General features: G+C 60.8%; 1 protein-coding gene across 2 annotated transcripts in view; it reads left to right on the forward strand.

Moving 5' to 3' along the window:
* DOCK2 (dedicator of cytokinesis 2) overlaps positions 1-13142 on the forward strand; it is a 2833934-nt gene that overhangs the window by 391370 nt on the left and 2429422 nt on the right. The window lies entirely within an intron of this gene.

Below are 13142 nucleotides of genomic sequence, written 5' to 3' on the forward strand. Positions count from 1 at the left end.
TCCTCCTTCCCCCCCACCCCCTGCTCATGCCAAGTGTCTCCCTTCTTCCCCCCCACCCCCCACTCATGCCCCGTGTCTCCCTTCTTCCCGCCACCCCCCGCTCATGTCCCGTGTCTCCCTTCTTCCCCCACACCCCCCGCTCATGCCTGTGTCTCCCTTCTTCCCCCCACCCCCGCTCATGCCCAGTGTCTTCCTTCTTTCCCTCCACCCCCCGCTCATGCCCGTGTCTCCCTTCTTCCCCCCACCCCCCTGCTCATGTCTCCCTTCTTTCCCCCCAGCTCATGGCCCGTGTCTCACTTCTTTTCCCCCACCCCTGCTATTGCCCCGTATCTCCCTTCCTACCCCCCCACCCCCGCTCGTGCCCAGTGTCACCCTTCTTCCTCCCCACCCACCGCTCATGCCCCGTGTCTCCCTTCTTTCCCCCACCCCCGCTCATTCCCCATGTCTCCCTTCTTCCCACCCCACCCCCCCGCTCATGCCCCGTGTCTCCCTTCTTTCCTCCCCCGCTCATGGCCCGTGTCTCACTTCTTTCCCCCCACCCCCGTTATTGCCCTGTATCTCCCTTCCTACCCCACACCCCCTCGCTCATGCCCAGTGTCTCCCTTCTTCCCCCCACCCCCTGCTCATGCTCCCTGTCTCCCTTCTTTCGCCCACCCCCGCTCATGCCCCGCGTCTCCCTTCTTCCCATCCCACTCCCCGCTCATGCCCCGTGTCTGCCTTCTTCCTACCCCACCCCCGCTCATGCCCCGTGTCTCCCTTCTTTCCCCCCTGCTCATGCCCCGTGTCTCCCTTCTTCCCCCCGACCCCCCGCTCATGCCCCGTGTCTCCCTTCTTTCCCCCCGCCCCCCGCTCATGCCCCTTGTCTCCCTTCTTTTACCCCCAGCCCCCGCTCATGCCCTGTGTCTTCCTTTTCTCCACCCCCGCTCATGCCCTGTGTCTTCCTTCTTTCCCCCCCTACCTCCCGCTCATGCCCCATGTCTCCCTTCTTTCCACCCCCGCTCATGCCCTGTGTCTCCCTTCTTTCCCCCCCGCCCCCTGCTCATGCCCTGTGTCTCCCTTCTTTCCCCCCCACTGCCCGCTCATGCCCCGTGTCTCCCTTCTTTCCCCCGCTCATGCCCTGTGTCTCCCTACTTTCCACCCACCCCCGCTCATGCCCCGTGTCTCCCTTCTTTCCCCCCACCCCCGCTCATGCCCTGTGTCTCCCTTCTTTCCCCCCCGCTCATGCCCCGTGTCTCCCTTCTTTCCCCCCACCCTGCTCATGCACCGTGTCTCCCTTCTTCCCCCCATCCCCCACTCATGCCTTCTGTCTCCCTTCTCCCCCTCCACCCCCCACTCATGCCCCGTGTCTCCCTTATTTCCACCCCCCACCCCCAGCTCATGCCCCATGTCTTTGTCTTCCTTCTCCCCCCACCCCCCGCTCATGGCCCGTGTCTCCTTTCTTCCCCCCACCCCCGCTCATGTCCCGTGTCTCCCTTCTTCCCCCCGCTCATGCCCCGTGTCTCCCTTCTTCCCCCCGCTCATGCCCCGTGTCTCCCTTCTCCCCCCCACCCCCGCTCATGCCCCGTGTCTCCCTTCTTCCTCCCCAACCCCCCGCTCATGCCCCCTGTCTGCCCTGTTCCCCCCAACCCCTGCTCATGCCCCATGTCTCCCTCCTGTACCCCCCACCCCCCGCTCATGCCCCGTGTCTCCCTTCTCCCCCCCACCCCCTGCTCATGCCCCGTGTCTCTGTTCTTCACCCCCACCCCCGCTCATGCCCCGTGTCTTCCTTCTTTCCCTCGCCCACCCCTTGCTCATGCCCCGTGTCTCCCTTCTCCCCCCACCCCCCGCTCATGCCCCGTGTCTCCCTTCTTACCCCCCCACCCCCTGCTCATGCCCTGTGTCTTCCTTATTCCCTCCCACCCCCCGCTCATGCCTGGTGTCTCCCTTCTTCCCCCCCACCCCCCCGCTCATGCCCCATGTCTCCCTTCTTTCCCCCCTGCTCATGGCCCGTGTCTCACTTCTTTCCCCCACCCCCGCTATTGCCCCGTATCTCCCTTCCTACCCCCCCACCCCCCGCTCGTGCCCAGTGTCTCCCTTCTTCCCCACCACCCCCCGCTCATGCCCCGTGTCTCCCTTCTTTACCCCACCCCCGCTCATGCCCCGTGTCTCCCTTCTTCCCACCCCACCCCCTGCTCATGCCCTGTGTCGCCCTTCTTTCCCCCCCCGCTCATGGCCCGTGTCTCACTTCTTTCCCCCCACCCCTGCTTTTGCCCCGTATCTCCCTTCCTACCCCCCACCCCCTCGCTCATGCCCAGTGTCTCCCTTCTTCCCCCCACCCCCTGCTCATGCCCCCTGTCTCCCTTCTTTCGCCCACCCCCGCTCATGCCCCGGGTCTCCCTTCTTCCCACCCCACTCCCCGCTCATGCCCCGTGTTTGCCTTCTTCCCACCCCACCCCCGCTCATGCCCTGTGTCTCCCTTCTTTCCCCCCTGCTCATGCCCCGTGTCTCCCTTCGTCCCCCCTGACCCCCCGCTCATGCCCCGTGTCTCCCTTCTTTCCCCCCCGCCCCCCGCTCATGCCCCGTGTCTCCCTTCTTTCACCCCCCACCCCCGCTCATGCCCTGTGTCTTCCTTTTCTCCACCCTCGCTCATGCCCTGTGTCTTCCTTCTTTCCCCCCTACCCCCCGCTCATGCCCCGTATCTCCTTCTTTCCACCCCCGCTCATGCCCTGTGTCTCCCTTCTTTCCCCCCCGCCCCCTGCTCATGCCCTGTGTCTCCGTTCTTTCCCCCCCACTGCCCGCTCATGCCCCGTGTCTCCCTTCTTTCCCCCCGCTCATGCCCTGTGTCTCCCTACTTTCCCCCCACCCCCCGCTCATGCCCCGTGTCTCCGATCTTCCCCCCCACCCCTCGTTCATGCCCCGTGTCTCCCTTCTTTCCCCCCACACCCTACTCATGCCCCGTGTCTTCCTTTCCCCCCTCCACCCCCCGCTCATGCCCCGTGTCTCCCTTATTTCCTCCTCACCCCCGCTCATGCCCTGTGTCTCCCTTCTTTTCCCCCACCCCTGCTCATGCCCCGTGTGTGTCTCCCTTCTTCCCCCCCCTCGCTCATGCCCCGTCTCATCCTTCCCCCCCACCCTCGCTCATGCCCCGTGTCTGCCCTGTTGGAACAGGGCAGACACGGGGCAGGAGCAAGGGTGGGGGCCCCATCTTGCCCTACCCCAGCTCATGCCCCGTGTCTCCCCTGTTCACCCCCACCCCCTGCTCATGCCCCGTGTCTCCCTTCTCCCTCCCACCCCCACCCCCAGCTCATGCCCTGTGTCTCCCTTCTTTCCCCCCACCCCCGCTCATGCCCCGTGTCTTCCTTTTCCCCCTCCCTACCCCCGCTCATGCCCCGTGTCTCCCTGTTCACCCCCACCCCCCACTCATGCCCGGTGTCTCCCTTCTTCCCCCCGACCCCCCGCTCATGCCCCGTGTCTCCCTTCTTTCCCGCTCATGCCCCGGCGTCTCCCTTATTTCCACCCCCACTCATGCCCCGTGTCTCCCTTCTTTCCCCCCCCACCCCCGCTATTGCCCCATATCTCCCTTACTACCTACCCACCCCCCGCTCGTGCCCAGTGTCTCCTTTCTTCCCCCTCGCCCCCCGCTCATGCCCCGTGTCTCCCTTCTTTACCCCACCCCCGCTCATGCCCCGTGTCTCCCTTCTTCCCACCCCACCCCCCGCTCATGCCCCGTGTCGCCCTTCTTTCCCCCCCCGCTCAAGGCCCGTCTCTCACTTCTTTCCCCCCACCCCCGATTTTGCCCCGTATCTCCCTTCCTACCCCCCACCCCCTCGCTCATGCCCAGTGTCTCCCTTCTTCCCCCCACCCCCTGCTCATGCCCCCTGTCTCCCTTCTTTCGCACACCCCCGCTCATGCCCCGGGTCTCCCTTCTTCCCACCTCACTCCCCGCTCATGCCCCGTGTCTGCCTTCTTCCCACCCCACCCCCGCTCATGCCCCGTGTCTCCCTTCTTTCCCCCCTGCTCATGCCCCGTGTCTCCCTTCGTCCCCCCCGACCCCCCGCTCATGCCCCGTGCCTCCCTTCTTTCTCCCCCGCCCCCCGCTCATGCCCCGTGTCTCCCTTCTTTCACCCCCACCCCCGCTCATGCCCTGTGTCTTCCTTTTCTCCACCCCCGCTCATGCCCTGTGTCTTCCTTCTTTCCCCCCTACCCCCTGCTCATGCCCCATGTCTCCCTTCTTTCCACCCCCGCTCATGCCCTGTGTCTCCCTTCTTTCCCCCCGCCCCCTGCTCATGCCCTGTGTCTCCGTTCTTTCCCCCCCACTGCCCGCTCATGCCCCGTGTCTCCCTTCTTTCCCCCCGCTCATGCCCTGTGTCTCCCTACTTTCCCCCCACCCCCCGCTCATGCCCCGTGTCTCCGATATTTCGCCCCACCCCTCGCTCATGCCCCGTGTCTCCCTTCTTTCCCCCCACACCCTACTCATGCCCCGTGTCTTCCTTTTCCCCCTCCACCCCCCGCTCATGCCCCGTGTCTCCCTTATTTCCTCCTCACCCCCGCTCATGCCCTGTGTCTCCCTTCTTTTCCCCCACCCCCGCTCATGCCCCGTGTGTGTCTCCCTTCTTCCCCCCCCTCGCTCATGCCCCGTGTCTCGCTTCCTCCCTCCCACCCCCCGCTCATGCCCCGTCTCATCCTTTCCCCCCCACCCTCGCTCATGCCCCGTGTCTGCCCTGTTGGAACAGGGCAGACACGGGGCAGGAGCAAGGGTGGGGGCCCCACCTTGCCCTACCCCAGCTCATGCCCCGTGTCTCCCCTGTTCACCCCACCCTCTGCTCATGCCCCGTGTCTCCCTTCTCCCTCCCACCACCCGCTCATGCCCCGTGTCTCCCTTCTTTCCCCCCACCCCTCGCTCATGCCCTGTGTCTCCCTTCTTTCCCCCCACCCCCGCTCATGCCCCTTGTCTTCCTTTTCCCCCTCCCTACCCCCGCTCATGCCCCGTGTCTCCCTTCTTCCCCTCCACCCCCTGCTCATGCCCCATGTCTCCCTTCTTTCCTTCCCCGCTCATGCCCTGTGTCTCCCTTCTCCCCCCCACCCCCCGCTCATGCCCCGTGTCTCCCTTCTTCCCCCCACCCCCCGCTGATGCCCTGTGTCTCCCTTTTTCCCCCACCCCCGCTCATGCCCCGTGTCTCCCTTCTTTCCACCCCCTGCTCATGCCCCGTGTCTCCCTTCTTTCCCCCCCACCCCCTGCTCATCATGCCCTGTGCCTTCCTTTTCCCCACCCCCGCTCATGCCCCGTGTCTCCCTTCTTCCCCCCACCCCCCGCTCATGCCCCATGTCCCCCTTCTTTACCCCCCATCCCCCGCTCATGCCCCATGTCTCCCTTCTTTCCCCCCGCTCATGCCCCGTGTCTCCCTTCTTTCCCCCCACCCCCCGCTCATGCCCCATGTCTCCCTTCTTCCCCCCACCCCTCCCTCATGCCCCGTGTCTCCCTTCTTTCCCCCCCACCCCCGCTCATGCCCCGTGTCTTCCTTCCCCCCCCACCCCCCGCTCATGTCCCGTGTCTGCCCTGTTGGAACAGGGCAGGCACGGGGCATGAGCGGGGGTGGGGGCACCACCTTGCCCTACCCCCGCTCATGCCCTGTGTCTCTCCTGTTCACCCCCACCCCTGCTCATGCTCCGTGTCTGTCTCCCTCCTTTTCCCCCCGATCATGGCCCGTGTCTCCCCTGTTCACCCCCACCCCCGCTCATGCCCGTGTCTCCCTTTTTCCCCCCCACCCACCGCTCATGCCCCGTGTCTCCCTTCTTTCCCGCTCATGCCCCTTGTGTCCCTTATTTCCACCCCCCGCTCATGCCCCGTGTCTCCCTTCTTCCCCCCCCACCCCCTGCTCATGCCCCGTGTCTCCCTTCTTTCCACCCCCGCTCATGCCCCATGTCTCATTTCTTCCTCCCCCACCCCCCGCTCATGGTCTGTGTCTGCCCTGTTCGCCCCACCCCCCGCTCATGCCCCGTGTCTCCCTCCAGTATCCTCCCACCCCCTGCTCATGCCCCGTGTCTCCCTCTTGTACCCCCCGCTCATGCCCCGTGTCTCCCTTCTTCCCCACCACCGCCCGCTCATGCCCCGTGTCTCGCTTCCTCCCTCCCACCCCCCGCTCATGCCCCGTCTCATCCTTTCCCCCCCACCCTCGCTCATGCCCCGTGTCTGCCCTGTTAGAACAGGGCAGACACGGGGCAGGAGCAAGGGTGGGGGCCCCACCTTGCCCTACCCCAGCTCATGCCCCGTGTCTCCCCTGTTCACCCCACCCTCTGCTCATGCCCCGTGTCTCCCTTCTCCCTCCCACCACCCGCTCATGCCCCGTGTCTCCCTTCTTTCCCCCCACCCCTCACTCATGCCCTGTGTCTCCCTTCTTTCCCCCCACCCCCGCTCATGCCCCTTGTCTTCCTTTTCCCCCTCCCTACCCCCGCTCATGCCCCGTGTCTCCCTTCTTCCCCTCCACCCCCTGCTCATGCCCCATGTCTCCCTTCTTTCCCCCCCCGCTCATGCCCTGTGTCTCCCTTCTCCCCCCCACCCCCCGCTCATGCCCCGTGTCTCCCTTCTTCCCCCCACCCCCCGCTGATGCCCCGTGTCTCCCTTTTTCCCCCACCCCCGCTCATGCCCCGTGTCTCCCTTCTTTCCACCCCCTGCTCATGCCCCGTGTCTCCCTTCTTTCCCCCCCACCCCCTGCTCATCATGCCCTGTGCCTTCCTTTTCCCCACCCCCGCTCATGCCCCGTGTCTCCCTTCTTCCCCCCACCCCCCGCTCATGCCCCATGTCCCCCTTCTTTACCCCCCATCCCCCGCTCATGCCCCATGTCTCCCTTCTTTCCCCCCGCTCATGCCCCGTGTCTCCCTTCTTTCCCCCCACCCCCCGCTCATGCCCCATGTCTCCCTTCTTCCCCCCACCCCTCCCTCATGCCCCGTGTCTCCCTTCTTTCCCCCCCACCCCCGCTCATGCCCCGTGTCTTCCTTCCCCCCCAACCCCCGCTCATGTCCCGTGTCTGCCCTGTTGGAACAGGGCAGGCACGGGGCATGAGCGGGGGTGGGGGCACCACCTTGCCCTACCCCCGCTCATGCCCTGTGTCTCTCCTGTTCACCCCCACCCCTGCTCATGCTCCGTGTCTGTCTCCCTCCTTTTCCCCCCGATCATGGCCCGTGTCTCCCCTGTTCACCCCCACCCCCGCTCATGCCCGTGTCTCCCTTTTTCCCCCCCACCCACCGCTCATGCCCCGTGTCTCCCTTCTTTCCCGCTCATGCCCCTTGTGTCCCTTATTTCCACCCCCCGCTCATGCCCCGTGTCTCCCTTCTTCCCCCCCCACCCCCTGCTCATGCCCCGTGTCTCCCTTCTTTCCACCCCCGCTCATGCCCCATGTCTCATTTCTTCCTCCCCCACCCCCCGCTCATGGTCTGTGTCTGCCCTGTTCGCCCCACCCCCCGCTCATGCCCCGTGTCTCCCTCCAGTATCCTCCCACCCCCTGCTCATGCCCCGTGTCTCCCTCTTGTACCCCCCGCTCATGCCCCGTGTCTCCCTTCTTCCCCACCACCGCCCGCTCATGCCCCGTGTCTCCCTCCTGTATCCCCCCACCCCCCGCTCATGCCCCGTTTCTCCCTCCTGTACCCCCCACCACCCGCTTATGCCCCATGTCTCCCTTCTACCACCCCACCCCCTGCTCATGCCCCGTGTCTCCCTTCTCCCCCCCGCTCATGCCCCTTGTCCCCCTTCTCCCCCCCACTCATGCCCGTTTCTTCCTTCTTCCCCCCCTTGCCCATGCCCCGTGTCTCCCTTCCTTCCCCCTCACTCCCCGCTCATGCCCCGTCTCATCCTTTCCTCCCCCCAACCCCCGCTCATGCCCCGTGTCTGCCCTGTTGGAACAGGGCAGACACGGGGCATGTGCGGGGGTGGGGGCCCCTCCTTGCCCTACCCCAGCTCATGCCCCGTGTCTCTCCTGTTCACCCCCACCCCCACTCATGCTCCGTGTCTGTCTCCCTCCTTTTCCCCCCGATCATGGCCCGTGTCTCCCCTGTTCACCCCCACCCCCGCTCATGCCCCGTGTCTCCCTTTTTCCCCCCCACCCACCGCTCATGCCCCGTGTCTCCCTTCTTTCCCGCTCATGCCCCTTGTGTCCCTTATTTCCCCCCCCCCGCTCATGCGCCGTGTCTCCCTTCTTCCCCCCACCCCCTGCTCATGCCCCGTGTCTCCCTTCTTTCCACCCCCGCTCATGCCCCGTGTCTCATTTCTTCCTCCCCCACTCCCCGCTCATGCTCTGTGTCTGCCCTGTTCGCCCCACCCCCGCTCATGCCCCGTGTCTCCCTCCTGTATCCCCCTACCCCCCGCTCATGCCCCGTTTCTCCCTCCTGTACCCCCCACCACCCGCTTATGCCCCGTGTCTCCCTTCTACCCCCCCACCCCCTGCTCATGCCCCGTGTCTCCCTTCTCCCCCCCGCTCATGCCCCGTGTCCCCCTTCTCCCCCCACTCATGCCCGTGTCTTCATTCTTCCCCCCCTTGCTCATGCCCCGTGTCTCCCTTCCTTCCCCCTCACTCCCCGCTCATGCCCAGTCTCATCCTTTCCTCCCCCCAACCCCTGCTCATGCCCCGTGTCTGCCCTGTTGGAACAGGGCAGACACGGGGCATGTGCGGGGGTGGGGGCCCCACCTTGCCCTACCCCAGCTCATGCCCCGTGTCTCTCCTGTTCACCCCCACCCCCACTCATGCTCCGTGTCTGTCTCCCTCCTTTTCCCCCCGCTCATGGCCCATGTCTCCCCTGTTCACCCCCACCCCCTGCTCATGCTCCGTGTCTCCCTTCTTCCCCCCACCTCCCGCTCATGCCCCGTGTCTCCCTCCTGTATCCCCCACCCCCCGCTCATGCCCCGTTTCTCCCTCCTGTACCCCCCACCACCCGCTCATGCCCCGTGTCTCCCTTCTCCCCCCCACCCCCCGCTCATGGCCCGTGTCTCCCTTCTCCCCCGATCATGCCCCGTGTCCCCCTTCTCCCCCTCACTCATGCCCCGTGTCTTCCTTCTTCCCCCCCTTGCTCATGCCCCGTGTCTCCCTTCCTTCCCCCTCTCCCCCCGCTCATGCCCCGTGTCTGCCCTGTTGGAACAGGTCAGACACGGGGCATGTGCGGGGGTGGGGGCCCCACCTTGCCCTACCCCAGCTCATGCCCCGTGTCTCTCCTGTTCACCCCCACCCCCACTCATGCTCCGTGTCTGTCTCCCTCCTTTTCCCCCCGCTCATGGCCCATGTCTCCCCTGTTCACCCCCACCCCCTGCTCATGCTCCGTGTCTCCCTTCTCCCCCCCACCCCCACCCCCCGCTCATGCCCCGTGTCTCCCTTCTTTCCACCCCCTGCTCATGCCCTGTGTCTCCATTCTTTCCCCCCACCCCCTGCTCATGCTCCGTGTCTCCCTTCTTTCCCCCCACCCCCTGCTGAAGCCCCGTGTCTCCCTTCCCCCACCCGCCGCTCATGCCCCGTGTCTCCCTTCTTTCCACCCCCTGCTCATGCCCCATGTCTCCCTTCTTCCCCCCCACCCCCCGTTCATGCCCCGTGTCTCCATTCTTTACCCCCACTCCCGCTCATGCCCCGTGTCTTCCTTTTCCCCACTTCCGCTCATGCCCCGTGTCTTCCTTCTCCCCCCCACCCCCGCTCATGCCCCGTGTCTCCCTTCTTTCCACCCCCTGCTCATGCCCCGTGTCTCCCTTCTTCCCCCCACACCCCCTGCTCATGCCCCGTGTCTCCCTTCTTTTCCCCCACCCCCCGCTCATGCCCCGTGTCTTCCTTTTCCCCACCCCCGCTCATGCCCCGTGTCTTCCTTCTCCCCCCCACCCCCGCTCATGTCCCATGTCTCCCTTCTTTCCACCACCACCCGCTCATGCCCCGTGTCTCCCTTCTTCCCCCACCCCCTGCTCATGCCCTGTGTCTCCCTACTTCCACCCCAACCTCGCTAATGTCCTGTGGCCCTGTGTCTCCCTTCTTCCCTCCCACCCCCCGCTCATGCCCGGTATCTCCCTCCTGTACCCCCCACCCCCTGCACATGCCCTGTGTCTCCCTTCTTTCCCCCCCACCCCCCGCTCATGCCCAGTGTCTCCCTTCTTTCCCCCCACCCCTCGCTCATGCCCCGTGTCTCCCTTGTTCCCCCCCACCCCCCGCTCATGCCCCGTGTCTCACTTCTTCCTCCCCACCCCCCGCTCATGCCCCGTGTCTCCCTCCTGTACCCCCCACCTCCCGCTCATGCCCCGTGTCTCCCTTCTTCCCCCCCACCCCCACTCATGCCCCGTGTCTCCCTCATGTATCCCCCACCCCCCGCTCATGCCCCGTGTCTCCCTTCTTCCCCCCACCCCCCGCTCATGCCCTGTGTCTCCCTTCTCCCCCCCCGCTCATGCCCCGTGTCCCCCTTCTCTCCCCCGCTCATGCCCCGTGTCTTCCTTCTTCCCCCAGCCCCTGCTCATGCCCAGTGTCTTCCTTCTTTCCCCCCACCCCCTGCTCATGCCCCGTGTCTCCCTCGTGTTACCCCCCCACCCCCGCTCATGCCCTGTGTCTCCCTCGTGTTACCCCCCATTCATGCCCGTGTCTCTCTCCTGGTCTTCCCGACCCCCCGCCGATGCCCTGTTGTGTTCTCTTTATACACCCCGCCTTCCCTTTCACTGGTGTCCATCTTGGTAAAAGATTTTCCTTCCTACAATGGGACGCCTGCCTGTGGCGTCTCGGTTTGGGAAGAAAAATCTTTTTTTTACCACCCCGAGTTCCCACTTTGAGAACCTAGGATGCTAGTGGTCTTTCTCCATTGAAAAGGACGTTATGGTTGTGTTGCACTAATAAAAAACTATGCAATTCAGTAAAAAAAAGTGTTAAAGTGACTTTATGGTTAAGTTGCACTAATAAAAACGTATGAAATTCAGTAAAAAAACGTTGTTAAAGGGACGTTATGGTTAAGTTGCGCTACTAAAAACATATGAAATTCAGTGAAAAAACTTTGTTAAAGGGAAGTTATGGTTAAGTTGCGCTACTAAAAACCTATGAAATCCAGTAAGAAAACTTTGTTAAAGGGACGTTATGGTTAAGTTGCGCTACTAAAAACCTATGAAATTCAGTAAAAAAAACTTTGTTAAAGGGACGTTATGGTTAAGTTGCGCTACTAAAAACCTATGAAATTCAGTGAAAAAACTTTGTTAAAGGGACGTTATGGTTCCAAGTAAAACCGAAAAACCCTTGAAATTCGCCAGTTATGGTAAGCTAAGCAACCATAACTCGCGCCACCACCGTGCACTGCTAAGCCTAACACCCAGGGCATCAAAGATGACATCACAAATGTCATTGATGACATCACTGATGACATCACATGGCTGGCTCTCCCTTTTTATCCTTTACTGACATATCGAAGCCACATGATTTTCTTCAGTAGCAGTCGTTAGTAACAGTCGTTAGACTTATTCGTAGACTTATCCTTCAAGTATGTTCTTACAATAATTCCCTTAGGGTCCAGTCATATCATATGAAACATATACCTAGGGGAAGACAGAACCTTGAAAGACAGCAATCCTTTTTGTGCATTAAAATTATCAGTAGATTTATCAGCACTATCTGATACTTTGGATGTTTTTTTATTACTGTACTGTCCCTGTATATGCTCATATTTTTATATGTTGTACTCACCCTATTTTCCTTAGGGTCCAGACACATCATGTGATATATATAGATAGGGTAAGTAACAGCTTTGAAACAGAGCAATCATTTCTCTGCATAAGGGTAATCAGTTAGGTTATGAGCACTTTCTGCTACTATTGCTGTTTTTTTTCTTACTTCAATTCCCTTGTATATATTCATATTTGTATGTGGTGTTGTCTCTTTGTGATTTGTCTATAATAATGCAATTATGTAGTAAGTGGGTTTTATCACTGTACGCAAAACTCTAATATGAAAACAGTTATCATTTCACTATTCAACATGGCAAGCTTATGAATATTGCACCTCCATCATGTATGCTGCACACAATGCCTATGTTTCTACATGAGTACCTTAGTATACTGGATTGAAGTTAATAATAGAATGCTATTTATATCATTGCATAGCTTAATGCACTGATTAGCACTTGATATTTATTCCAATAATCTTTGACACTTTTTTAATTAACATTACACTAAGAATCCCTTGTACAGACTTTTCATGAAAGGTAAATGCACATGTGATGTCATCAGTGATGTCATCAATGACATTTGTGATGTCATCTTTGATGTCCTGGGTGTTAGGCTTAGCAGTGCACGGTGGTGGCGCGAGTTATGGTTGCTTAGCTTACCATAACTGGCGAATTTCAAGGGTTTTTTGCTTTTACTTGGAACCATAACGTCCCTTTGACAACGTTTTTTCACTGAATTTCATAGGTTTTTAGTAGCGCAACTTAACCATAACGTCCCTTTAACACATTTTTTTACTGAATTTCATAGGTTTGTAGTAGCGCAACTTAACCATAACGTCCCTTTAACAAAGTTTTTTCACTGAATATATATATATATATATATGTATATCTCAACAATAATATTTGAGAAACTGCAGTGAAGTGCACGACTAACATGGTGTACTGATGTTTCTCCTGACAACGTATTGTTTAACTAATCCTGACACATTTTGCTTTGCCTATTCCAAGATAAGACCACCTTTTCCAGTCATAGATAAACCCCTGGTCCCCAAAGGAGTTCAAACCAACCTCATCCTAACAAAATAAGTACAATTTAAACCATGCCACATGTTCTGTTGGGCCATCACAACCTACCACAGCTAAAATTGGGAAAGATTGAGGATCTGTATGGGACTGAGACCACTACCTCCCCAATTAGACTGTGGAAGCAGTACTCTAGCCTTGATCACAGGACTGCTGATAATTTCCCAATTTGAACCTTGATAAATACATGCCTGTATTACTTACATACCGGAAGACACGTGAGGTTTTCACCTTAGATTCAGGAGGACCTCCTTGGCATTTCTGGGGCTGTGATGTTTCTCCTGGAGCTGTTCAAACTGCTTTTGTTGGTGGTTGGTTGCTGCGATACTGGTGTAATGACCAGGTCTGACGTCGAAGTGTAAGGGTGCTCATGGCTGCAGCTACAAAGCATCAAATGGTAGCATAAACCTGTGGGAGGAGGGCTG

This window comes from Ambystoma mexicanum, chromosome 3q (genome assembly GCF_040938575.1).
Source record: "Ambystoma mexicanum isolate Mex_15411 chromosome 3q, UKY_AmexF1_1, whole genome shotgun sequence".
Taxonomy (NCBI): domain Eukaryota; kingdom Metazoa; phylum Chordata; class Amphibia; order Caudata; family Ambystomatidae; genus Ambystoma; species Ambystoma mexicanum.